The sequence below is a fragment of the Mesoplodon densirostris genome, chromosome 7, assembly GCF_025265405.1.
Source record: "Mesoplodon densirostris isolate mMesDen1 chromosome 7, mMesDen1 primary haplotype, whole genome shotgun sequence".
Lineage (NCBI taxonomy): Eukaryota > Metazoa > Chordata > Mammalia > Artiodactyla > Ziphiidae > Mesoplodon > Mesoplodon densirostris.
The window spans coordinates 90,820,168-90,846,095 of NC_082667.1; positions in this window are offsets into that span (position 1 = coordinate 90,820,168).

Here is a 25,928-nt window from a genome sequence, read left to right on the forward strand (position 1 = left end):
AAGCAGAGGGGTCCTCAGTGATCTTCATGTCTCCATCTTTACTGATTTTGGCACAGAAAGTGTTCAGTAAGACTTGGAGTTTCTCTTACAACTAAGCATTTCCTAATGTCTCATGGGGACTTAGTGAGGAACTGTTACAGCTGAGCCCATCATATGGCCCTGCCTCTCACATGACTCTTCCTCTCTAAATCCCCAGGAGACTTTTGAAAGCAAAAAATGAACATTTAAATATCAAATTTAATTGAATACATTACCTTTCAGATAGTAAAGCTTTCTTCAATTTTCAAGGGATTGGTTTTGCCATAAAATTTTAATTGTTTTTTTTCCCTTACACAATTCTGAAAAACAGAGGATAGAAGGTAAGGGAAAGAATGGTGGAATGAAGAGAAGAAAGGAAGAAAAATAAGATGGAAAATAGAAAAAGAAAGGAAGGAGGAAAGAAAAAAAAACAATTTCTCTATTGTAAATGCATTAGTACTAGAAGAGTTTATGGCCCTTCAGACATTCAACCTTGCTAAATTAATTGTTTTCATGACTGCAATCCTCCAAACAGTTTAAAATGATAACTTAGAATTACTGACATCTGGAGGACTCAACAACAGCTCTAATTTATATAAAGTCATGACATATCAAGTCTTTGGATACATTTTAGGAGAATGAGCTTATTTGTATTTTCATAAAAACATGTTTTTTTTTTCTTATAGTATCAAGAGGATAATCACTAAATTTTCTCTGGAAATTGTTAATTAATAGACAAAATGGATAGGAGAGATGCCTTAATCTGAGTGTTTTATACCTTTACCTCCCCAAGTTGAATATTTCAACTTTTTGCCTTGACCAAGAGTCATCTAATAATTAACCTAAAGAAAAAAAAAAAAAGATTAGCACTCCTAGATTAAAAAAGCAAAAATTAATATGTACCATCTGATCCTTTGTCAGTAAATTAGCATAAACATTAAAATCTACAAAGGTCTTATAAAAAATAAGTCAAAAGACAACCCCTACAAAACTTGGCAAAAATTATACCTATAGGAGTCCTTTGTTTAAGCTTTGAGTCAATAGCTTCTAAACATAGTGTCGACTTACAAATTTGAATCTTTCAGGGAAAGAGGAGTTGTTTCATTTGTATAGAGTTTCAGATTTGCAAAAAAAAAAAAATTCTGGAGATCTGTTTCACAGCAATGTGACTCTACTTAGCATAAATGAACTGTATACATAAAAATAATTACTATGGTAAACTTTATATTATGAGTTTTTTTGTCACAATTTTTTCTCCAAAAGCCTGAATCGGTGTCTTATATATTTGATCAGGAGATTAAAAAATTGAGTGAGGCTCTGCTTGCCTTCATATAGCTTGCAATTTATGGAGGTTATAGGACAATGCCTAACTAACAAATTACACTAAATAACCCAAGTGTGCCTCAGATAAAATGCTTTACAAAATTTAAAGAGAGAAAAATCTTATCCTGGTGAACAAAACATAAGGGTGTTTCCCTTCATTTGAAAACAGGGAAATGTTTTCGAGGACATTCTTAGCTATAAATCAATGAAGTTTCTGATGCAAAGTTATGTAGGGTAATAAGGTGGTGAAACACAATCCCCTTGACAGGTTGTAGTTAACTCCTCTAGTTCTAATTAAACCTTGCCACTTTCATTTAAATAAAACAATCCATTAACTGGGTTCCTCATGTCTGGGACTATTTCACAGTGGGAGATGCTTAAACATAGTCTACAAGATCCCAGGTGTTTCCAAAGTTTCTGGCTCCAGTCAATAAATGTAATTTTAATACATTTCTGGACTTACAAATAATTTTTTTTAAAAAGAATGAGAAATTGAAAACAGATTAAGTGGATGTAAGTGGTAAGATAACTCAGAAGTCTGTGTTGTCTTGGCTACAGATGTGAGCATGTGATCTTGATACTAAGCCTTGAGGCACAAAAATATTAGAGGACATGAACCTGAAATTCTCACATTCAGTCAAGGACCCATTATTTATTTTTATTTTTTTAGAGGGGAGCATAACCCTAGATTAACACTGCTCCCTGCTCCCAGGGAAGACAAGACAATGCTGTTACTAAGGAGGAAAGCTTCCTCAGTGTAGGTCCCATTATACTGCAGATTGTGTTCAAGTAAAGAGATGCTTATAATAAAAATTTCCCAACACACAAAGAAACCATCCATTATGAATGAGAGTCCACAGAAATAATACACAGATTTAAATCTCTAATGAATTCAGATATTCAATTATCCAGAAGAAGCTGAAAAATAATAAGCAAGTGGGAAATAGTGATGCTTCCTTCTCCTTTCGGAACTCAGTTCCTCTTGTTTTTATTCATAATATTTTTTAAAAAACAAAAGCAAACAATTTAGTAATCTTGTGGATATATATATATTTTAGAGAATACACAGGAAACCCTAAGTGTTTGCCTTTGGAGAAATGTGTTCATCTGTACTCTAGAGAGCTTAATGTTTATTTTTATAGACACAAAGCACTTCATATATTAATTGCAATAAGTGGAAATCATTCTAAAATGAACTATATATGTACTTCCTTCTTAAATACAATCTTCTGAGCATTAGAAAATATTTTTGTTATTTTTTTTGTTAAAGATATTTATTTATTTACTCAACACATAGATAGGAACGATTGAAAATTTAAGAAGTAAAATACAGAAAGCCAGTGAAAGTTAAATTTAAGATAAACTACAAATCATATTTTAGTGTAAGTATGTCCCAAAGTAACATTTATCTAGACATCCTATATTTTATCTGGTAATCAAACACATAAATCCTCTGCTAGGTATTGGAGACATAGGGAAGAATTTTAAACATAATCATTGTCTTTATAAACTTTATAATCAGTGGTAGCTTCAAAAAGCATAATGAAAATAATAAATATTTTTAAATATTTTAAGTAAAAGAGATCCTCTATGTCACATCTTAATAATTATACTATGACTGATTGAAATATACAGAGTTACAAAACTTTCTTCAATAATGGCTCTAGTTTTTGTCTCCTCCTATAATGCTTTACTATTAAGATAATATATAGTACTGTCAGTGGGTCTACACATCTTTTTTTTACATCTATCAAAATCTAGTTCCAAAAAAGAGGGTTGATCCATAGATAACTGATTTTGGAATAGGTGAGGTATTATTGTTACACATATTATTCTACTTTTAAAAATGTTTATATCAAGGTTAATACGTGGGTTTTATTCTGGGATAAGAGTTGAATTTGAATTAAAGACTAAATATTAAAATAGGTTTTAGAAATTTAATTAGGTCCCTTATTTTCAGAAGGTTTTAAGTGTTCTTTAGCAGTAACTGTAGAGTATATGTTAAATGAAAATAAATTCAATTGAAAAAGAAACTAAATAAACGTCTTGTTTAGACATAATTTTCTCTAGTTGTTATGGAAATTATCTTTTCGTTGACTATGAAACAAATAATTAAACATTAATGCACAATTGTATTCAGAATTGGAGTTTTATATCTGGAAATACATATCAAATATATATATATCCCAATATATAAATCCTAAATATAGGAAGAATCCAATTCTCTGCTGCCAGTGTTCGTAATTATGCCTCTTTTTTGATTTTAACAGAAGTCATTCTCATCTGTTCTCAGGAGGAAAAGGCCGTTAAGAGCAATTTTTAGAATGATGCCTTTTGCCATTTGCTTACAGTTTTAAACCATAATTTCAAAGAAACAGCATTTTTAAAAAATCGAACACATTTTATCTCTTGGCTATTTGTCTGCAAGCACTACTCTGATCCCAGATTTCTCAAAAAATTTCAAGGCTAGACAATATAAATTAGCATTTAAGAATTTTGCCATTGACACGATGGCATGAGGAAGTAGACTGTAGAAATTAGAGATACATCATGGATACAATCGAGTTGATGCTTTTTAATTACCCTGTATCTTTGCTGGTTAATGGATTTTCTCTCCTAATCACACAGAGTGCAATGACTTCTATGAGGTATGTGGTAGATGGATAAGTATGAAATCCAAAGCAACCTGTTTATTTGAGACCCTGATTGTTGAACATATATTTGTAGATGAAGGAATTTGCTTATTTCCTTTTCCTTTCTAATAAAGAAAGTATAGATTTTAGTCAAAAGTCTGTAATTGATAAACAGGAAATGTTTCAGGATTGGAATTAACATTGGAAATAAACTTCCCCTCTCTTCATTTTGCCTATTTACCTTCTTCTCCAAAGACTAAAGGAGCAATTATGAAGAAAAAAAAAAAGAGAGAGAGTAGTCTAAAAGACACAGCTGTGCACACAATAATTCCCCTAGCAAGCTTTAGAAAGTACATGAAGCTGAGAAGAGGGGAAGGGAAATAAAGCAGTGAGGAAGAAAATAAATATATAGGAAAGTGATAAGATAGAAAGAGGAGTTTGCTTTCTGCAGACTTTCATATTCATTTGAATAGTATCAATTAGTTAAAATAAATGATAGTATGAATGTGCTTTCCAAGACAGTGTATTTTATTTCCACAAAAGAAAAGTCATTTCACTGAACTGCGTGGGAAAAGGAGACACTTTAAATAAAAGGAATTTCTAAGAATAGAATGATATTTGAACCTCAGATGAGAACATGGAATACATTTTGACATACCATGTGTCAGCCTTCAGTTTAATATTATTTCATGCACACATTTCTTTTTCTTAGAAACTGATTAGAATATACTTATATTTTCCATTATTTGTTCCATTTCCTATATTTCTCTGCAAAATACTTTTAATGGTTGCATCAGGTTATGTTCATAGACAGGCATTTATAGCAAACTGTGAGAATTATCCTGAATGTATGTCCTCTGCTGAATGCCAAACTATTGGGTTCTCTCTTAAAACTGGCTATGTTGGATTTATCAGTATAAAATAGAAAATAAAAATGTAAAGAGACTATATGCTATGGTCAAAACGTCTGTGGTTCAAATAGTATATGTATATATGATTATATATATGCATATATATAAATATGTATATAAAAATATATGTACACATATACATAAATAGGCAGACTGATTTCTTATCTAGAAAAAGTTTAGGGAAGGTTATACAGCAATGATGGCTAATAATTGTTACATGACAGACCATATGCTATTTGCTATACTCACACTATTTCATTTAGTACTCTCAAAAACCTTATGAACTAGATACTGCTAAGAACTCTTTTGTAAAGATGAAGAGATCAATGTTTACATAAGCCATATATTTTTTCCACAATCCTACAGTTTGGAAGGGACAGAGGTAATATTTGCTCTAAAAAGATCCAATGCCAAAGTAAGTCCTATTTTTCCCTTCACCAGCAACAAACAAATGAAGAATAGGGAAAAGTAAAGGTAGAGAAATAAGGGATAGATATAAAATGAAGACATAAGTTAACCTAAATTGTATACCACACAATATATTATTGCAAACAAGTGGCTAAAATATACTAGGCTTTTGAAACCCCTACCTACAAACTCAAGTCAGTTGTGTATTTTACAGATGCCATGGTATTTTTTAATGTCAGAATTAAAGTTATTCTTAGAAATGAGACAATTATAAATTTCACTTGGACATGTGCTTTAAAGGGATGCTATGTCAGGTAATGCACAATGTTCTATGAGTGTCAAAGAGCGGACATGGCAATTCATTGCTAAGTACTTCTTATAGAGGTAATTATTTATCAGTATATACAATAGAAATGTCTTCATTTGAAAAAAGAAAAAGTTGGGTTAGTGTTCTTTAATGAAAACTGAGGGACCTGCAGTAGATTCCTGTCACAATAGAAGGATGTGCCAAATCTTGTCAGAGATGAACCAAATGACTTTTACTATAGGTAGTTAGGGAGAAAACAAACAAAAACACAACAAGAAGGCTTATGGCACATTTTTCACAAAGCCTATGTACAAAACTTTTTGCACTTTATTATTGAAAAGTGTCCTAATATCTTCTTTAGAATGGTTAAATATTGATGTATAAAAGTCCTTCTCAAACACTTGATTTGTCTAATTTTTCCAAAATAAAACACAGTCCAAGCAGCAATTACAAAAAGACCAAAGGAACTGACAGTAATAGCATAAATGATAACTCCCAGCAAAAACCTAGAGGAAAGACAGAACTGTTATAGCAAAATACAATAATTAAATAAGGATGTGCTAATATTTGTAAAAATTCAAGAAAGCAGGAAATGCACAATATATTAATTTTTTAAATTTTAAAACAAAGTAGTACATATCCATTAAAAAAAAACAATATGAAAGTTTTTCTGCATCGATTGAGATGATCATATGGTTTTTCTCCTTCAATTTGTTAATATGGTATATCACATTGGTTGATTTGTGTATATTGAAGAATCCTTGCATTCCTGAGACAAACACCACTTGATCGTAGTGTATGATCCTTTTAATGTGCTGTTGGATTCTGTAGGCTAGTATTTTTTTGAGAAATTTTGCATCTATGTTCATCAGTGATATTGGCCTGTAGTCTTCATTTTTGGTGACATCTTTGTCTGGTTTTGGTATCAGAGTGGCATCGTAGAATGAATTTGGGAGTGTTCCTCCCTCAGCTATATTTTGGAAGAGTTTGAGGAGGATAGGTGTTAGCTCTTCTATAAATGATTGATAGAATTTGCCTGTGAAGCCATCTCATCCTGGGCTTTTGTTTGTTGGAAGATTTTTAATCACAGTTTCAATTTCAGTGCTTGTAACTGGTCTGTTTAGATTTTCTATTTCTTCCTGGTTCAGTCATAGAAAGTTGTGATTTTCTAAGAATTTGTCAAATTATTCCAGCTTGTCCATTTTATTGGCATATAGTTGCTTGTTGTAATCTCTCATGATCCTTTGTATTTCTGTAGTGTCAGTTGTTACTTTTCCATGATCATTTCTAATTCTACTGATTTGAGTCTTCTCCCTTTTATTCTTGATGAGTCTGGCTAATAGTTTATCAATTTTGTTTATCTTCTCAAAGAACCAGCTTTTAGTTTTATTGATCTTTGCTATCATTTCTTTCATTTTTTTCATCTATTTCTGATCTGATTTTTACGATTTCTTTCCTTCTGCTAAATTTCAACAAAATTCAACACCTGTTTATGATAAAAACCCTCGAGAAAGTAGACATATAAGGAACATGCCTCAACATAATAAAGGCCATATATGACAAACCCACAGCCAACATCATTCTCAATGGTGAAAAACTGAAACCATTTCCACTAAGATCAGGAACAAGACAAGGTGGCCCACTCTCACCACTATTATTCAACATAGTTTTGGAAGTTTTAGCCACAGCAATCAGAGAAGACAAATAAATAAACATAAATCAAATCAGAAAATAAAAAGTAAAGCTGTCAATGTTTGCTGATGATATGATACTATACATAGAGAATCCTAACGATGCTAACAGAAAACTAGGGCTAATCAATGAATTTGGTAAAATAGCAGGATACAAAATTAATGCACAGAAATCTCTTGCATTCTTATAAACTAATGATGAAAAATCTGAAAGAGAAATGAAAGAAACACACTCATTTACCACTGCAACAAAAAGAATAAAATACCTAGCAATAAACCTACCTAAGGAGACAGAGGACCTGTATACTTTTCTGCTGTATGCAGAAAACTATAAGACACTGATGAAAGAAATTAAAGATGATACAAAAAGATGGAGACAATACCATGTTCTTGGATTGGAAGAATCAACATTGTGAAAATGACTATACTACCCACAGAAATCTACAGATTCAATTCAATCCCTACCAAACTACCAATGACATTTTTCACAGAAGTAGAACAAAAAATTTCAGAATTTGTATGGAAACACAAAAGACCTCAAATAGCCAAAGTAATCTTGAGAAAGAAAAATGGAGATGGATGAATCAGGCTCCCTGACTTCAGACTATGTTACAAAGCTACAGTAATCAAAACCGTATGGTACTGGCACAAAAACAGAAATACAGATCTATGGAACAGGATAGAAAGCCCAGAGGTAAACCCACACACATATTGTGACTTTATCTTTGATACAGGAGGCAAGAATATACAATAGAGAAAAGACAGCCTCTTCAATAAGTGTGCTGGGAAAAGTGGACATACATGTAAAATAATGAAATTAGAACTCTGCCTAACAGCATACAGAAAAATAAACTCAAAATGGATTAAAGACCCAAATGTAAATTCAGACACTATAAAACTCTTGGAGGAAAACATAGGCAGAACACTCTGTGACATAAATCACAGCAAGATCCTTTTTGACCCATCTCATAGAGAAATGGAAATAAAAACAAAAATAAACAAATGGGACCTAATTAAACTTAAAAGCTTTTGCACAGCAAAGGAAACCATAAACAAGGCAAAAAGACAACCCTCAGAATGGGAGAATATATTTGCAAAAGAAGCAACTGAAAAAGGATTAATTTCCAAAGTAGGCAAGCAGCACATATCAAAAAAAACAAATAACCCAATCCAAAAATGGGTGGAAGACCTAAATAGACATTTCTGCAAGAAGATATACAGATTGCCAACAAACACATGAAAGGATGCTCAACATCACTAATCATTAGAGAAATGCAACTCAAAACTACAGTGAGGTATCACCTCATACCAGTCAGAATGGCCATCATCAAAAAATCTACATATAATAAATGCTAGAGAGGGTGTGGAGAAAAGGGAACCCTCTTGCACTGTTGGTGGAATGTAAATTGATACAGCCACTATGGGGAACAGTATGGAGGTTTCTTAAAAAACTAAAAATAGAACAACCATATGACCCAGAAATCCTACTACTGGGCATAATCCCTGAGAAAACCATAATTCAAAAAGAGTCAGGTACCACAATGTTCATTGCAGCACTATTTACAATAACCAGGACATGGAAGCTACCTAAGTGTCCATTGACAGATGAATAGATAAAGAAGATGTGGCATACATATACAATAGAATATTACTCAGCCATAAAAAGAAATGAAATTGAGTAATTTGTAGTGAGATGGATGGACCTAGATTCTGTCATACAGAGCGAAGTAAGTCAGAAAGAGAAAAACAAATACCATATGCTACCACATATATATGGAATCTAAAAAAAAAAAAAAGTTTCTGAAGAACCTAGGGTCAGGGCAGGAATAAAGATGCAGATGTAAAGAATGGACTTGAGGACACAGGGAGGGGGAAGGTAAGCAGGGATGAAGCGAGAGAGTGGGGTGGACATATATACACTACCTATTGAAAACAGATAGCTAGTGGGAAGCAGCCACATAGCACAGGGAGATCAGTTCAGTGCTTTGTGTCCACCTAGAGGAGTGGAATGGGGGGGTGAGAGGGAGACACAAGAGGGAGGAAATATGGGGAGATATATATATATATATATATATATATATATATATATCTGATTCACTTTTTTATACAGCAGAAACCTACACACCTTTGTAAATCAATAACACTCCAATAAAGATGTTAAAAAAATATAGAAAGTATAAAATGAAAGTAAATATTTTATTAATTTATCACCAACCCCTTTCTCTCTCCTCCAGAAGTAAATACTGTTGTCATTTCCTATGGTAATCACCAAATATAACTAAATAATACAACTTTAAATAATATGCTTCTGCCTGTTTTAACTCTTCTCCTTTTTACAATGAATTTGATCACTCTTTGCTATGAAAATGAGGACGTTATTTATCCTTCTTTTCACATGCACTGCCTTTTTAGTCTCCCAATTTTTGTTAGTTATTTCAATATTTCATATAGTCAAAATTCACACTATATGCATTTTATTCAGTAATTCTAATTAAGTCTCCTCTTTCTTATGTTAGCAGTATTTCTAAACAAAGATACATGGGCCACATGCATCAGAACCCCCTGTCTGCTCATTGAAATGCATATTTCTATGTCTACCTGCAGGGAACTAATTAAGCAGCTCTGAAATGAGGAATAGGGATCTGCAGTTGTAACTATAACCTCAAATAGTTTTTGTGAATACTAAATATACGGAAACACTTGGGAATTTTAGTCTAAAACTGAAACCAATAAAATATATGTTAAACATGTGCTAAAAGTGTTCTTACTGTAGTACCAATAGAAAAAGGTAGAATACTATGCTATTAGAATCAGTATCTCAAAAAAGAATTTAGTTTTATCAAAGTTTAATGTATCCTCTTTTAATTTCATTCTGGCTTCCTTCAATTTTTGATCTTACTCAGCTACCCGAGATTTGTTCTCTTTCTAAGAGTACTTTTATAGTTGGTGTACATTCTTGAGTAATTTAATAGGCTCATAAGTATTAAACTTGAGAGTATCCTTTTTACTCGTACACTTCACCAATAACTTGAGCATCAAATTAAAGGTTCAAATATTTTCCCTATCATAATTTCAAAGACATTAATTCATTTTGTTCTGTATCTGTGATTCTAATTAGACAAACATTAGATGCTTGTTAGAATGGTTGTTCCTTTTTGGTATCCTGATGTGTTGTAGGTTTGTTTGTCCCTTATTAAGGTATTTATGTTTGAAGTTGTGGACTTTTTCTAGGTAATAAGGCTTTGTAAGGAATGGGATGTGCTCTTGTAGTGGAATAATTTCCTAAAGATATCACTAATTTCCAGGTACATCAAAGGCATGTAAGATGTTGAGGTCTGTGTGTGAGATGCATATGAGTGCAAAATTAACTAAGTATTTTTTTTGAAAATGAATAATAATGCCATATGTTTCATAGTTAGCTTTTATCACTTGACATTTGAAACTTTCATCATTTAGCAGTATTTAAAATAGATTAGGATTCTCAAAAAATGATTTATGATTCTTTCTCTTAAGATATAGTTAACCTAATTGCTTTACATTTCTATGACTTTGTTTCTTTAGTACAATGACTGCAAATGTATCTCAGGGTTTTCTTTGTAACTGCATCAGGTTGAATTTCAAAATGTTAAAATGTTTTCTTTAGTTATATAGATATATGATATGACATTCATCTTAACATTAGGTTTAAAACTTAAGTTTCGGAGTTCTATAACTAGTCATCTAGCTAAAGAACTTATTTATTTATATAAAAATGTCTTTTAAAAATTTCTTTAAGCATATTCACTCTGTTTCAGTGCAAAAGAGTTATACTATTTTGGAGACATATTTTACTTATAAATAATGATAATATAGGCCATGGTTTATAAGTCTGGGTTTTAAAATATGCTCATTTAACATTACTTTGATAGTTGCTTGAAGGGAAAATGATAGCTCAGAATATTCTGCATATGATAAGGCTTTGATCAGATTTCGTCTTGTTAGTCTGAGTGGTTGCATTTGGTTCTCAGAAAAATTTTCATGCATATCAGATAGTCAGACAATTGCTTCACTAATCAAGATATTGTGTTTTCCTTTCCTTAACTTAATTTCTTGTAACAAGTCTATTTTTCAGGGTATTTAATATTTTTATAACATGGATAAAGACATGCTCTATTACTTCTTTACAAAGTCATTTACATAAAAATGAGCTCCTCCTCTTATTCTTTTTTTTTTTTTTCCCGTACACAGGCCTCTCACTGTTGTGGCCTCTCCCATTTTGGAGCACAGGCTCTGGACACACAGGCTTAGTGGCCATGGCTCATGGGCCCAGCCACTCCATGGCATGTGGGATCCTCCTGGACTGGGGCACAAACCCGTGTCCCCTGCGTCAGCAGGCAGACTCTCAACCTCTGTGCCAGCAGGGAAGCCCTCTTATTCTTGTCTATTGTTTTATTTCTGCAAATGTTTGCATATTTGAACAAGTCTTTCAGACTACACATTAAGTTAAAAAATAAAAAGAATTGGCAGTACTGAATTTTGGGAAATGGTGATGCAATGTTATTACTTATTTACTCAGTTTCCATGAATTTCTTCAGAATCAGAGACTACATATCCTAGGTATAAAATGAAATTTAAAAAGTAAAATTGATTTAACATATAAGAATAAGGAGGCCGTGAAGAACTTATATCACACAGATAAATTTTCTATTGATTATCAACTCATGTGCTGGGAGTTTGAAAAATTCAGTTTGATTCAGTTCGAACATCTACTTTTTAATAAAAGTAATTGATAATAGTTCAGCCCTTTACCTTTCTTAACTGGTTCAGACTTTATCTTTCTAAATCTTAATAGTTATTCTTTTGTAAAACAAACAAACAAAAAATACCCAGCAACTATAGCTCACCAGAAGTCACCAGTTCTGTTTTAGGATATTTATGGTATGATTTTACTCTGTTCACCAAAGAGATTCTAAATACCCCACACTTGATATTCTTCACAAAATAAATTAACTCAGCTAAAAAAATTATTATTAGAAAGTTCCATTTATTCAATATTTTACTTTTTAATTTCTTTTTATGTATTTATGTAATTATTTTAGTTACCATGTAGTTACCAGCTTAATATTTTCTGGTTTATATATATTTTTAATTGCAAGGTTAACAAATACAAATTGTCAGATGTAAAAAGGTACAAATGACATTAAAGGAGTTAAACTCTACTCTTCATACTCAGCTCCCACCTCCAGTTCTCTATTAACCATTTAGGGATATATTCATGAAGTTATTATTCATGCCAGAGAAAGTATGATCAAGTACTGTTGTAATTCACAGAGAGGACACTCCAAATTAACACAACTCCCAGCACACACACACACACAGAAACACACACACACACACACAGGGAAACAAACCTCTTATCTGGACAGACCTCTCATTTTTTTGCCTCTCATTCTCACCAGCCATGATCACAAATATATCTTCTTAATATTTCTTTGGCTATAATATCTTAAATTTTCCTAAAGAGAGTAAACTACAATATTATTTATAAAACATTCAGGGATATCTCTTCCACCTCTTCCAACTTGGGTCAAGTAACAGTCTTTGGTGTAGTCTCTTCCCCTTTAGTGTGTTCTGTACATCACTTCCTTTGGATATGACTGATAACTTAGCTTCTGTGAATTTAATACCCTGATATTTGCATTTAGCTATTGCCCTTTCCACATAGCTAAAATATTCTAGGTGTTTGAGATTTTCTTGAGTGAAAGAATAAGAATGTATCCACTGATCATCACACCAGTGATTAAAAAGATGCCCCTAATCCCCTATTTCCACATAGGTTACTGCTTATCCGTAGGTGTGCAATATGCACTGAGAGTGGAAATAGAAGAAAAAGATGGTTAGTAAACAGAGCCTGTCTTGAAATGTCAGGAAGCTTAACTTCTTTTCTTTCTGATTACATTCAAAATAAAAGACGATTTAGAGAAAATGAAGGTAACTTTCTAACTTTCAGAGAAATAGAGGAATTATAAACTAGCATTTATTTTCTGGAAAACAATTTGACAGTAGATAAAGAGCTACAATCATATGTTTTGAAGAAGTAATATTACTTTTGACATTATATCACAATAAAATTATTAGAAATTCAAAGACTCAAAAACAAAGATGGTTTTTGCTACATTGTTTCTCATGCACATGCCTATCAGTTGATCCTGATTAGATAAACTGTAGTATGCCTTTAAGATTCATTTAATAAAATAGTGTTTATAAAGAAATGCAATAAGAGAGATATTTACATTTGAAACTGGCATACATCAATTTATCTTAGACAACTGTAAGTTATTTTGGCATTGTTAATAGTCAACAGTAGCCCTGGGTGAGGGTTAATTGCTCCTTCAGAATTATCCCACAAAAATATTACAATGACAGCAGTTCCTACCACACATTCTGACTTATTTTAACTAAGCATTTAATAAAATACAGTGACACTAAATGTTCTATAATCTCTCTACCTTTTTCAGAATTCTCAAAACATCCTCTATTAAAGGTTCACCTGAGACAAATGTGACCATATTCCAGTTACAGCATTTATCTCATTCTCTAACAGGGTCATGTAATCAGGAATTCTCAGAAAAAGGATGAGAATATTGACCATTTAGGGATTAAGCCTAAGGAGCCTTCCCAGCATTACATTTTAAGGTGCTCCCTCTATTTTTATACAATGCTAATGCAAAGTTGGGGAAAGGTCTCTACAATATTCTAGATAATCCATTCATCTTCAAAACCATTCCTAACATTCATTTTGGCAATTAGCTAATTTCACCAATAAAAACCTAGTTCTAACATATCTTGTATAAAGCAGCTGGTACAGATGGGGCATAGAGATAGCTAGATTACTCACTGCAGCAACCTCTGTAGTGTGGCATCTCTGATAAATGCTAGCTGACTCCTCCTGGAGTATGAATTACTAACTAAGAAAATAACAGCCCCTAGAGCATAGCTTGAAAAATATAATACATAATCTATACTGATGAATTTTAAAGTTAACTGCACAATCAAAACACATATAACACTAAATTCAAAAGTTTAACTACATACACACACTATGATTTCAGTTATATTTAAATATATAAGTACAAAATACTACTGGAAAATTTAACAAAAATGTTAACAATGTTTGATCAAAATTATTTTTATTTTCTTCCTTATAGATATATGTTTTATTTTCTAGAAAATCTCTTAACAAATACTATACAATAAGTAAGGAAATAAAAAAATATATATTACTTAAACTGAAAATACATAGATTAGTAGAGCACTGCCTCAATGACTAGCTTGTATTCTTCAGTTTGGGCTGTTATAAAAGATACCATATATGGGGTAGATTAAACAACATAAATTTATTTTTCACCGTTTTGGAGTCTGGGAAGTCTGAGATCAGGGTGCCAGCTGATTCAGTGTCTGGTGAGGGTCCTTCCTTTTCCTGGTTTGCATGTGGAAGATAGGAAGAGAGTAAATAAGCTCTCTCAGGTCTCTTCTTATAAGGGTAAAAATACCATTCATGAAGGCTCCATCTTAATTACTTTCCCAAAGGTCCCAGCTCCTACTTCCATCACATTGAGGGTTAGGGCTTCACCGCATGAATTTTGGCAGGGACAAAACCATTCATTCCATAACACTGATCCTTTGTATATATACTTAAGAGCCAATCAGGTAATGATCATTCTGTTGACTATGCTTTCAATTAGTAAATAGATGACTCTCAAGCTTTCTTAAAGTATATTTCTTTTGTTTGTTTCATTCAAGAAAAATAGTGGTACTGCCGGAACAAATAAAAATTAAAAACAAGAGACAATTTCCTTGGTGAAAATCAAGGAAAGGAATTTTACTGTTCTTCCTTTTATAAGAATATTTACTTTTGAAAACTTGTAAGTTCTTTCTCTGTCTCGTTGAAATATATGTACATTTTTCTAAAAGCTAAATCCTTTTGCCAGCTTTCTGATATAAGAATGTCTTTCTCAAGGACCTGAAAACTATCTATTTGGAATATAAACATGCAGGGAAGATAATGCTCCTATTTCCCAGTTTCTGTTGAAGAGTAAAAGTCTAACTTCAGCAGGCTTTGACTCTAGTTTGTAAAACTACCTCTTTTCATAAAGATATCAGAAGTTTATTTTTCCTTTGTATAAAAACAATTGACTTGGACAGATGGTCAACTCAATTATCAAGTTAGTGGAGGATAAATTATCTTTGACAAATAGTAGTCTCAAGTCCTCTTATCTGAGAACTAGTTATTCTTTATGTTGAGAACATATACCTAATGGCTGCATCTGCTTGGCTATGTATACACTTGATATGTCTTTCGGTCTTTGCAAACTTTTAGTAGGCTGCAATTGATGCACATTACATTCTAGCTTAATGTATTCAATAATTAAATTGTTTTCTTTCTCCTCTACCTTTGCACAAATGTCTGGGTTTGTAGGACATTTTATTTTTAATTATATTTCCCCCCAAGTACATACATTCAAAATGCCTTTCTAAATACATTTTAAAATCTATCGTTTATAAATAAAGATTATTTCCCCTAAGAAATTGTCAGCCACAGTGATATTTGTTTGCAAATTTGCTTTTTTCTTCTTGTTTTGGATTTTTTTATCCTAGTGTATATGTTTTAATTACAAAATTAACAAAAATTTAAAATACAAAAGCATACAAAGGAAGGCATAAAAGGAGTTAAGCTCTACCTGTCTCCTTTCACATTCAGCATCTCTACTTCTCTGATGTAACCAAAGCAACCAGATGATATTTCTTTCCATACCTTTCTCCATGCTCCAATAATTCCATAGAAAACATCTTTGTGAGCTGTGTAGTACTGAGGCAGGAGACAGATGGGCCACCAGGGCAAACAGCTCGAGTTTGTTCCTTGTGCACCTATACTCCAAGACAGGAATAACAGGACAATTGAGAGAGGAGGCTGGGCCCTGCCCAGATAGAAGATAAGAGACCACATATTCCTCACTCTCGAAGTCAGGAGACCTCCCCAACTACACATGCACAGAAAGGCTCCTTATATGTAAAAAGGGGAGTGATGCCTACTGATGCTCACTTACCCATAGACCTCTTTGGTAGAATCCATCTTGGCTAAGAGATGTGTGCACACATGGGAAAATCCTGAGATACACCAAATATGGACTCTGAACCAGGCAAATCAAAATGATTGGTCAAAAGAAACATGGAAGAAATGCCCACCAAAAATGATTCAAACTGCCATGAGGGCATGACTCTGTCTCTGAGCCCACCCATGTGTCTATCCACACATACTGTACTCTTTTTTTCTCTTAATAAATACTGTACTTCTTCCACTACTTTCTGTCTTTGTGGGAATTCTTTTTCTGCAAAGCCATAGGGCCAGGGGCTTGTCACTCACCACTGGTCTATTGGCTAGGATTCAGTGCTCTCACCGCCAGGACCTGACCTCAGTCACTGGCTGGGAACTGAAACCCTGCTTCAAGCTGCTGCAGGCCGAGGCCACTGGAGATCAGTACTAGATTAAGTGCAGATAATTTTAGAATGCCATAAGTATAAGACTTAATTATATAAAGTAAATTTGCAAGGCCCTCTTTTTCTATGTCCAGATATGGGGCTTTTGAAAGAGTCAAAGTAAAGATGCACCAGAGTCAAACACAATGAAATTAAAGAGGAAGGAAAATTTTATTCAAGACTATTACATTAGGAATTAAGACTATTGTGGTAGGTAGGGGAGATAGATTGAACTCAACTCGGAGTCCAGTGAAACAAAAGGCAGATTAGTTTTGAAGCACTGGGATAAATTAGTGGAAAAGTACTGGAGGGGATTAGGGGAGAGTTTGGTCAGTATAATTAGTCCACCTGTGTTTGCTAATTGGTGCTTATCAAATCAGCCATCAGTCATCTCACAAAGACTGGTATATAGAAATCCTGTCTTTTTTGATGTTATGTTTCAAAAAAATGGCCCCCAATCCTTGAAAAAGACATGTCTGGGTTATAACACTGGAAGAGGTTGGGAGATTTACATCTCAAAGAGACAGAGAAAGAATTTATAATTGCTCTAAAGGAAATGCTCTATGAAAAGGGGGTGTGGTCAGGGGCCAATAGTAGGGAAGAAGCAAGCATGTCTAAAATTTCATCAAGTTGAGGGGAATACTGAGGCCAATTGATAATATTAAAGCCTGGCTAGATTTGGGAAATGACCTAGCAGTAAAAGATAAAATTACAACATGCATCAGGTGGCAAATGTAGCAACACAATAACCTCCACTGAAAATATACATGTCACATTATAGGACTACAAAGCTCATGCCCTAAAGCCAAACTGATCAACAGATGGCTGTACAGAACAAGAAATCAAGGGGACTCTGTATGTGAGTAGCTTTTGCCAAAATAATAATATCAATTTATATCCTAAACTAGACGATGAAATATTCTATATCAAATCAATATCTTCATTTTTAAAATATGCATTAATAAAAATAAACTATAATGATCATGTTTACCATTTTGTATAACCAAATACTTTTAATTTCTCCATGTGATCAGTTTATTGTTTCACAATCCCACTGATTGGAAATAGAAACCAATAATTTTTTAGTCATCATTTCAGGAACTAAAAACAGAAGCTGAAATGTCAATAAATATTGATAGAACTTAGCTCAGTCAGCACAGTCTAATGATCTAATCAATTCTACTTCTTTAAACAGTTCTTAACAGAACTAATTTAACTATGCTTTATATTTCCCACCTTCCTGCAACTAACATTTAATCACATCTCTTCTTAATTAATTTAAATATCAAGAACTTTATCCACTGACAGTTTTATAAATTATGAAATGTTTAGAACACTTCTAACTGTATGTATGAATGTTTTGAGTATTTACTACTTGAAAATATAAATAAGTAATCATATATATATATATATATATATAATTTCTCTCATAAATATTATCTGTTCATGGTCAATTTCATAAATGGCAGAGGTTATGAGGATACTTTATATTCCCAGATACTGTACCTTATTATAATGGGGATAATACTTTTTTTAAACTTCTATTTTATTTTGTTCTGTTAGTATAATACACAGAAAATTACTCAGCTTGTGGTCTACAGCCAGCAATTAACACCACTTAGCAGCTGTTAAAATGGGTAATAGTCTGTTTTTATTTTCATGTGGCTTAATTCAAATGTTAATTGTTCTCTAAGCACTGATCATAAACCTACCACATCCTGTACAATCTGCAGACATTTTGAAGTAAAATAAATCACACTTTTTTTTGTATTTGTTTTGGTGGTGGTAGTGATGGAGGGAGAGAGTAATACTCAAGAGATTTTAAAATTTGGACATGGTGAAATGCAATGATGAAACTTCCAAAGGGATTTATTATTATTGTGGTGTTATAGTTAGATCAAGTAGAGACATGATATTCATTATGGTAGCCACTTAAACACTTTAAATAAGGCTAGTGTAAATTTAAATGTGCTCTAAGGGTAAAACACACATCAGATTTCAAACACTTATTACTAAGAAAAAAAGTAAAATAACTCATTGATAATATTTATATTGATTGCATTTTGAAATGCTAACATTCTAGATGTACAATATTAAGATCACCAGGTGATAAAAAATTAAAGTCAATTGAAGAAAGAAATGGAAAATTTTATTTGCACCAAATTTGAGGATTATAACCCGTGAAGAATATCACTGAAAGCTCTGAGAACTGTTCCACCCGTTAGGAGTCAAGGCACAGTTATATAAGTTTTTTGAGACACAGGGCTGGCTTTACATTAAATAACATATTATTCACAATCCAGATCTAAGTGTCACTGTGTCCCCTTACAAGATCAAGAAGGAATGTTATCTCCTAAGGAGTTGTCTTGTTGATGCTAGGAGCATGTTGTTCTGTATGGTTGAGCAGATATTTCTGCCAATGAGGGAGGTGTGGTAGATGTATAATGCAGATACACAATGCACAGTAGTGGAGGGGGAGAGGAAGCCAAAGGGCAGAGAATATTTTTTTTTATGTTTAAATGTTTCTTGTCTTGCCATAAAATATGAATTTTATTTCACACTAGGTTAAATAAGATACAGCACTAAAATTAATTTCATTGTTTCTTTTATTCTCTCTAATATGGCTACTAGAAAATTTAAAATTATATATGTGACTCACATTATATTTCTATTTCATAACATTGAAGTAGAATATGAACAAATTCCTAAGGTGTTAGAAACAACCATCTTGCCTTTCCAGTTATATGACCTCTGCTTTGTGTTGGAAAGCATAAAAAATGGGAAGTAATAAATCCATACATACCAACTAATGACTTTAGAAAATTGATACATTATGTTCTTTTTAATGAAATCAAATATCTTCAAATCTTTAAAAAATTCAGTTAAAACACAATTCCCAAAGCCAACCAAACTTCAAAAATGTAAAGGACAAATGAAACTAGAAAATGACACTGAAAGAAATAAAGCAGGCTGTAATTAATCAATTACTGGATAAATGGGAGGAAACAACATGTATTTTTAAAGTTACTTTTAATAAAATACATTTAATTGTGTGCACTTTGGAGCCTTCATTAGGCAGTGGGAACCAAGAGGTCCATCTGTGTGCAATTTAAAATGAAAGCAGATCCTCCTCCCTTTCCTCTTTGGCTCCATGACTAATGAGAAAATGGAATGTGTTTTGGTCTAAATAGCCTTGTTTGAATACAACACGATTGATTTCCTTATGACTCATCCTTCATTTTAGTGTCTTGAGAGATAAGAGATCTTATTGGATGAGACATAAAGCTGAAGTCCTGATCATCTGTGGTCGTTAACCATCCCAGGGCACATTTTGCTAGAGAGCAGGATGGTTAGCCTATAACCTGGCCCAGTTTCAATCTATGTAAGGATAGTCTAGTGACCTAAATTCTCTATGTTTGTACAGATAAGAAACAGTTTCTTCTTAAGCTCTGTGTCACAAACTGGCAAGTTTTGGCTATTTTCTATTAAACTCCTGCTAACTTTCACTCTATAAATACCTACATTTGAGTAAACTGAATGTATATTTGAAAATATGAAATCTTGTCTTATAAGATCATTGATATTCTGTAGTGAATTAATTAATTGTTATTAATTAATTAACAATTATATATTGGTAACAATTAATTATCAACAATTAATTAATTGTTATTATAGTGTAATACTATATTATATATATAATAAAAATATAGTTTAGAAATGTGGTAGAATGTCTGTTTATGATGTTCTAGTTTATTTCAGTGAACATATATTAAGTGCCCACTATGTAAATGTGTTATACTACCCAGTAAAAAACAAACAACCAACTATGGTCACTATCTTCAAGAAGCTAAAGGTCTGGTAAATGAGACAGTTAAGTAAACACGTATTTGCAGGATCAAATGATAAAAGTTACAAAAGTTGTAAATAAAGAAAATGAAGAAGACAATTCCCTAACCTCATAGTGGGTGTTTGTGGAAGAGAGGTCATGTAAAATGGTCATATATTTGGTATTTTTGTTTACTTATAAAAATAAGGTAAATAGAAATTAAACACAGGAAGGGAGTACAGAAAGTTGAACACAGAGGAAATAATATCAGCAAAGTCAAAGACGCTTCACTTGGAATGGGAAATGCAATCATTATCAATGGTTTTGTTCTGAGAATAAGTAAAGTGAAACAGGGATTAGAAACAAAAATGTATAAGGGAGAAACAGAGCAAGATGACTAAGATTTTATTTGTTTTTTCTTGGTGGGTCTACAGATTAATTGCTTTAGAATTACCCAGAGGAGAAGAAAACCTTGGTGTTGGGCTTGCTTCAAGTGAAGCCCAGCAGAGTTAGAAGGAAGTTTATGAGCAGTGAGAACTATTAAGGAGACTTACATAGGGCACATCTCATGATCACATGCTAGATTTGTAGTGTAACTAAATTATTTTTTACAATTATGATAATTACAAAAGAATAGTTTTGAAAAAGGAAAGACTTCTTGAAGTTGTAAGACTAGATAGAAATAAGAACAAAGCTAGAAGGAAAGCCTACTGGTAGGATGGTTACTTTTCTTGGAACATGATCCCAGGTTTTGCAACAAACAAACAAAAAACAAAAACAAAGCCTGAAAAACATTTGTTTTTCATATACTCTAACAGATAATTTGCACCCAGGAGTAGACCAGGATTTTCAAAAAAAGCTAAGCACTGAAGAGCTATCATTGTCCACTTTTCTAAAATATTTTCTAAATTTTGATTAATTTTTCTCTATATATTTTTCTATATTTTATCAATTCTAATTTTTTATTAGTGTTTAATCTTTGATGGGTTTTATCTAATTATTGGGTGATTCAGAACTGCTTATACAATATTGTTTACATTTTTGAAAATGTTTCCAAAAGATCCTATTGAACGGTTTCATTTTATTTACTTCAACATTAACTGTACTCATTAATTCAAATTTTGTCATTTGGGGCCTGGTCTTCAATTAACAGTCAGAAGAGCTCCATAGTTTAAGGAGAGGAATCTTGAATCCAGAAGCTTTCATCTAACACAAATGCAAATGGAATTGGGAATAGCAAAGATTGATATTATTCTGTGCTTTATAAATTTGCTGTTTCATGGAACCAACTGCATTTTACGATTGGGGGCAGATAATAATTACCATCATTCTATAAAGGTAAGATTTTCTCTACAAACAAGTATCATTTATTTTGTGTAAATTCATAAAAAAATTATGTATCGGTTTGCTAGGGCTTCCATAACGTATACCAGAGATTGAGTGGCTTAAGCAATAGAAATTTATTTTCTCACAATTCCAGAGAGTTGAAGTTCAAGATCAAGGAATCATCAGAGTGATTTCTTCTGAGACTGCTTTTCTTAGCTTGTAGATGGCCTTCTCTCTGTCTTCACATGGTCCTTCCTATGTTCATGTCTGGGTTATCATCTCCTCTTCTTATAAGGACACCAGTCATATTAGAGTAAGGTCCATCCATATGATTCATTTTACAATAGTACCCTCCTTAAAGGTCCTATCTCCAAATGCAATCATATTCTGAGGTACTGGGGATTAAGATTTCAATATGTGAATTTGGAGGGGAAACACAACTCAGCCCATAAAAACATCTCACTATGAAATATATTTTAAAATTGAATTTAAACCATGAAGTGCTAAATATTAATAAGGGTGACATAAAGCATGATTGAAGAAACAAAAATTTCTAAATCCATCCATGTAATGTTCCTAAAAAAGTACTTCTGAGAGAAATATATTCAAACTGTTCTTGGAATAGGAAAGTCATCAATTGACTATTCAAAAATTCAACAGCATGAAAATTAATGAAGAAAAAAAATGGGAAAAGGAAATCAAGAGAAAACAAATCTATAAAAAAGCATGCATACTTGTGACATGATATCATGTCAGGAATTTATGGGATTCTGGAGACAGAGAAGCAGATATGAACAGAGACATGTGGTTGAAAGCTAAGAACTTGTGGTTCATTTGTGAAGCAGTGAAAAACTGGGGCAGACAAATAGGAAGAGAAATGATTGCTCATCGTGAAATTTTGAAAAGCCTGAATTAAATGAGCCAGAATGGAAGGGAGGATGTAAAAAATAAAGTCAGTGCAAAGAGCTGACCATAGCTCTGTATATGATGATATGATGAATCATAAGAAATAGCTGACTATGGAGCAAAGCTTGGGAGGTGCACATAATATTTACTAATATTGAATACATACTATGTACCAAGCACAGGCTTAGTAGTTTATAATCATTGTTTTTATCTAATTTCCACAGCAACTCTCTCATTCAATAATTTACCCTTGATCACAAACCAAGTGAGGAGCAAAGACTGCATTTAAGCCCTGGTTCATCTCCAAGGTCCTTGCTCTTCATCACTATACTGTACTGTTCACCAGGTGAAAGAGCTACAGAAGTGGATTTGAATCTTTTCCAGAAGAGTAGAATAAAGATCAAAAGTATGAGGCAAAAAAAAAAAAAGAAAATTATGCTTAGTATTTATTTAATTGAGATTATTTCATGTAATTCTCACTATAGTGTTAGAAGTGAGATCATTACTATACACATTTAAAAGATGTGGAAACTGATGCACAAAGCATTAAATAACTTGCCAAAGGACACCCGCAAATAATAGGTGGCAGAGCCAGGATGCAAGCCCAGGAAATATGACTCTAAGGCCTGCTTGGATCTATACTGTTTCCCAGGTGCAACAAAATTTAAATAGTAAGATTATCAATCCCCAGCGAATTGCTAGTCTGAAGGAAAGCCAACAAGGTTGGAAGAATAAGAGATCTCAGACACACAGGAGGATCAGATTTTCTGAATGAAGTAATCAAATTACCATATTCCTTTCTCCATCCATTCACTTTGAAAATTGGTTCAGTATATATATATATATATATATATATATATATATATATATATATATATCAGTTTTCTAGGGCTGCCATAACAAAGTACCACACACCATATGGCTTAAACAACAATTTGCTGTCTCACAATACTAGAAGCTAAAAGTCCAAAGTCAAGGTGTTTAAAGGGCTGGTTACTCCTAAGGAGGGAAGTATCTATTCCAGGCTTCTCTTTGTCTTGTAGATAACCATTTAACATGTTTACATGGCCTTCTCTTTGTGTGTGTTCTTGGGTCCAAGTTTCCCTCTCTTATAAGGGCACAAGTTATATTAGGGCAGGGGCCATCCTAATGACCTCATGTTAACTTGATTAACTCTGTAAAGACTCTGTCTTCAAATAAGGCATTGGATGTTAGAACTTCAATGTTGAACAAATTTCTTGGAAATTTCTTCAGCTAAATATCCAAGTTCATTACTTACAAAATCTGCCTCCACATAAACATAGTACTCAGTTCACCTAAGTTTTCTCTATTATACAGAAATAATCTCCTTTCCTCTATTTTCCATAACATGTTCCTCATTTCCTTTGGAGTTCTCACTAGAAGAACCTTCAACATTAATATTTCTACCAACATTCTGCTTATGATGATGCACGTATTCTCTAAGACAATACAGGCTTTCTCTACCATACTCCTTACTTACTCCTGAGTCCTCACTGGCAGTATTTAATATTCATATTTCTTCCAACAATCTGTTCAAGGGCATCTAGGCTTTTTCTATCATGCTTCCTAAAATGTTTCCAGCCTCTACCTATTATCCAATTATAAACTACTTCGATATTTTAAGCATTTGTTACAACAGCACATCACTTCCTGGTATGAAAATATTTATTGCAGGTAAATGGCTTATATGATTGAGGAGGTTGGCAAGGCAAGTTCAAAAGCTGTCATGCAGTCCACTGGGAATGGCAGATTAGTACTTTCAGGCACAGGCTGAAGCTGCATCCACCAGCAAAATTTGTTTTCTTCAAGGAAGCCTCAATTTTGCTCTTAAGGTCTTTTAGTTGATTAAATCAAACTCACAAAGATTATGTTCAATAACCTTCCTCACTTTAAGTAATCTGATGACAGACTTTAATCACATGTACAAAATCCCTTCACAGTAACACCTAGGTTAATGTTCAGTTGAATAACTGGGTATTACAGAATAGCCACATTGACACATGAAACTGACCATTATACCTGGGTTGTCTTTTTGCCTCACATATTTCAGACTTGGTGCTAAAGAAGGTGGCAACTTGGAAAAGCCAATGAGAACAACAAAAAGAAGCAACAAGAAAACTTGTTCTTCCTACGACCAGGAAAAAGGCAACCCAGCAAGGCAGAACTTTTAGACAATAACTGTCTTATCTCAGCAAACATAGTGAAGGAACCCATGGTACCATCTTCACCCCCATCAGCAAAGGCCAAATGAACACCCTAGACTTCTGTTCTTTCTGGGCTGTAATGAGTCACCCTTGCAGCCTGTTCCTCAGGCTGGTTTTGGAGCAGAGAGAGTAAGGAGCTGGGGTTTCATCCTAGTCCAATGGTGACAAGGGCCCCCTCCATAGTGTCAGTGGAGAACAAGTGGGGATGCTGACTCCAACCACCATAAAGTACCATATATCCCCAAGGCCTGTGTAAGAGGATGCAGAGTGGGAATGCAACTTTCACTGTCACATCATGATAATGATTCCTCTCTCTTCCCATTGTGTTAGTGGAGGCCACCCAGAAACCAGTAACCAGGAACTCCTCTCCCTCACAACCAGGGTAATGTCAGTGAAAACCTAGTGGGGAATCTGAAATATATGCTCCATCCAACCAATGAAGTAAACTTTCCTTACCAAAGGCATCAAAGGAGGCCTAGTGGGAAACCTGAACTTTTACCCCTTTCTAGAAGTAACAAGGCAATACTAAGCTTTTTTCCACTGGTACAGTGTCAGAGAAAGTCTACTAAAACAGAAGATTTAAATAAGATCCAGTGTCTTTTAATATTATACCCACCATATCTAGGAAACAATGAAAACTCATTTGTCCCACCAAAAGAGAAAATCTCAAGTTGAATGTGAAAAATAATCGACAGATGCCAACACTGAGATGACACAGATATTAAATTGTGACAGGATTTTAAAGCAACTATCATAAAGATTCAATGAAAATTATAAACATGATTGACACAAATGGGGAAAAAATAAATTCTCATTAAAGAAACAAAAGATATGAAGA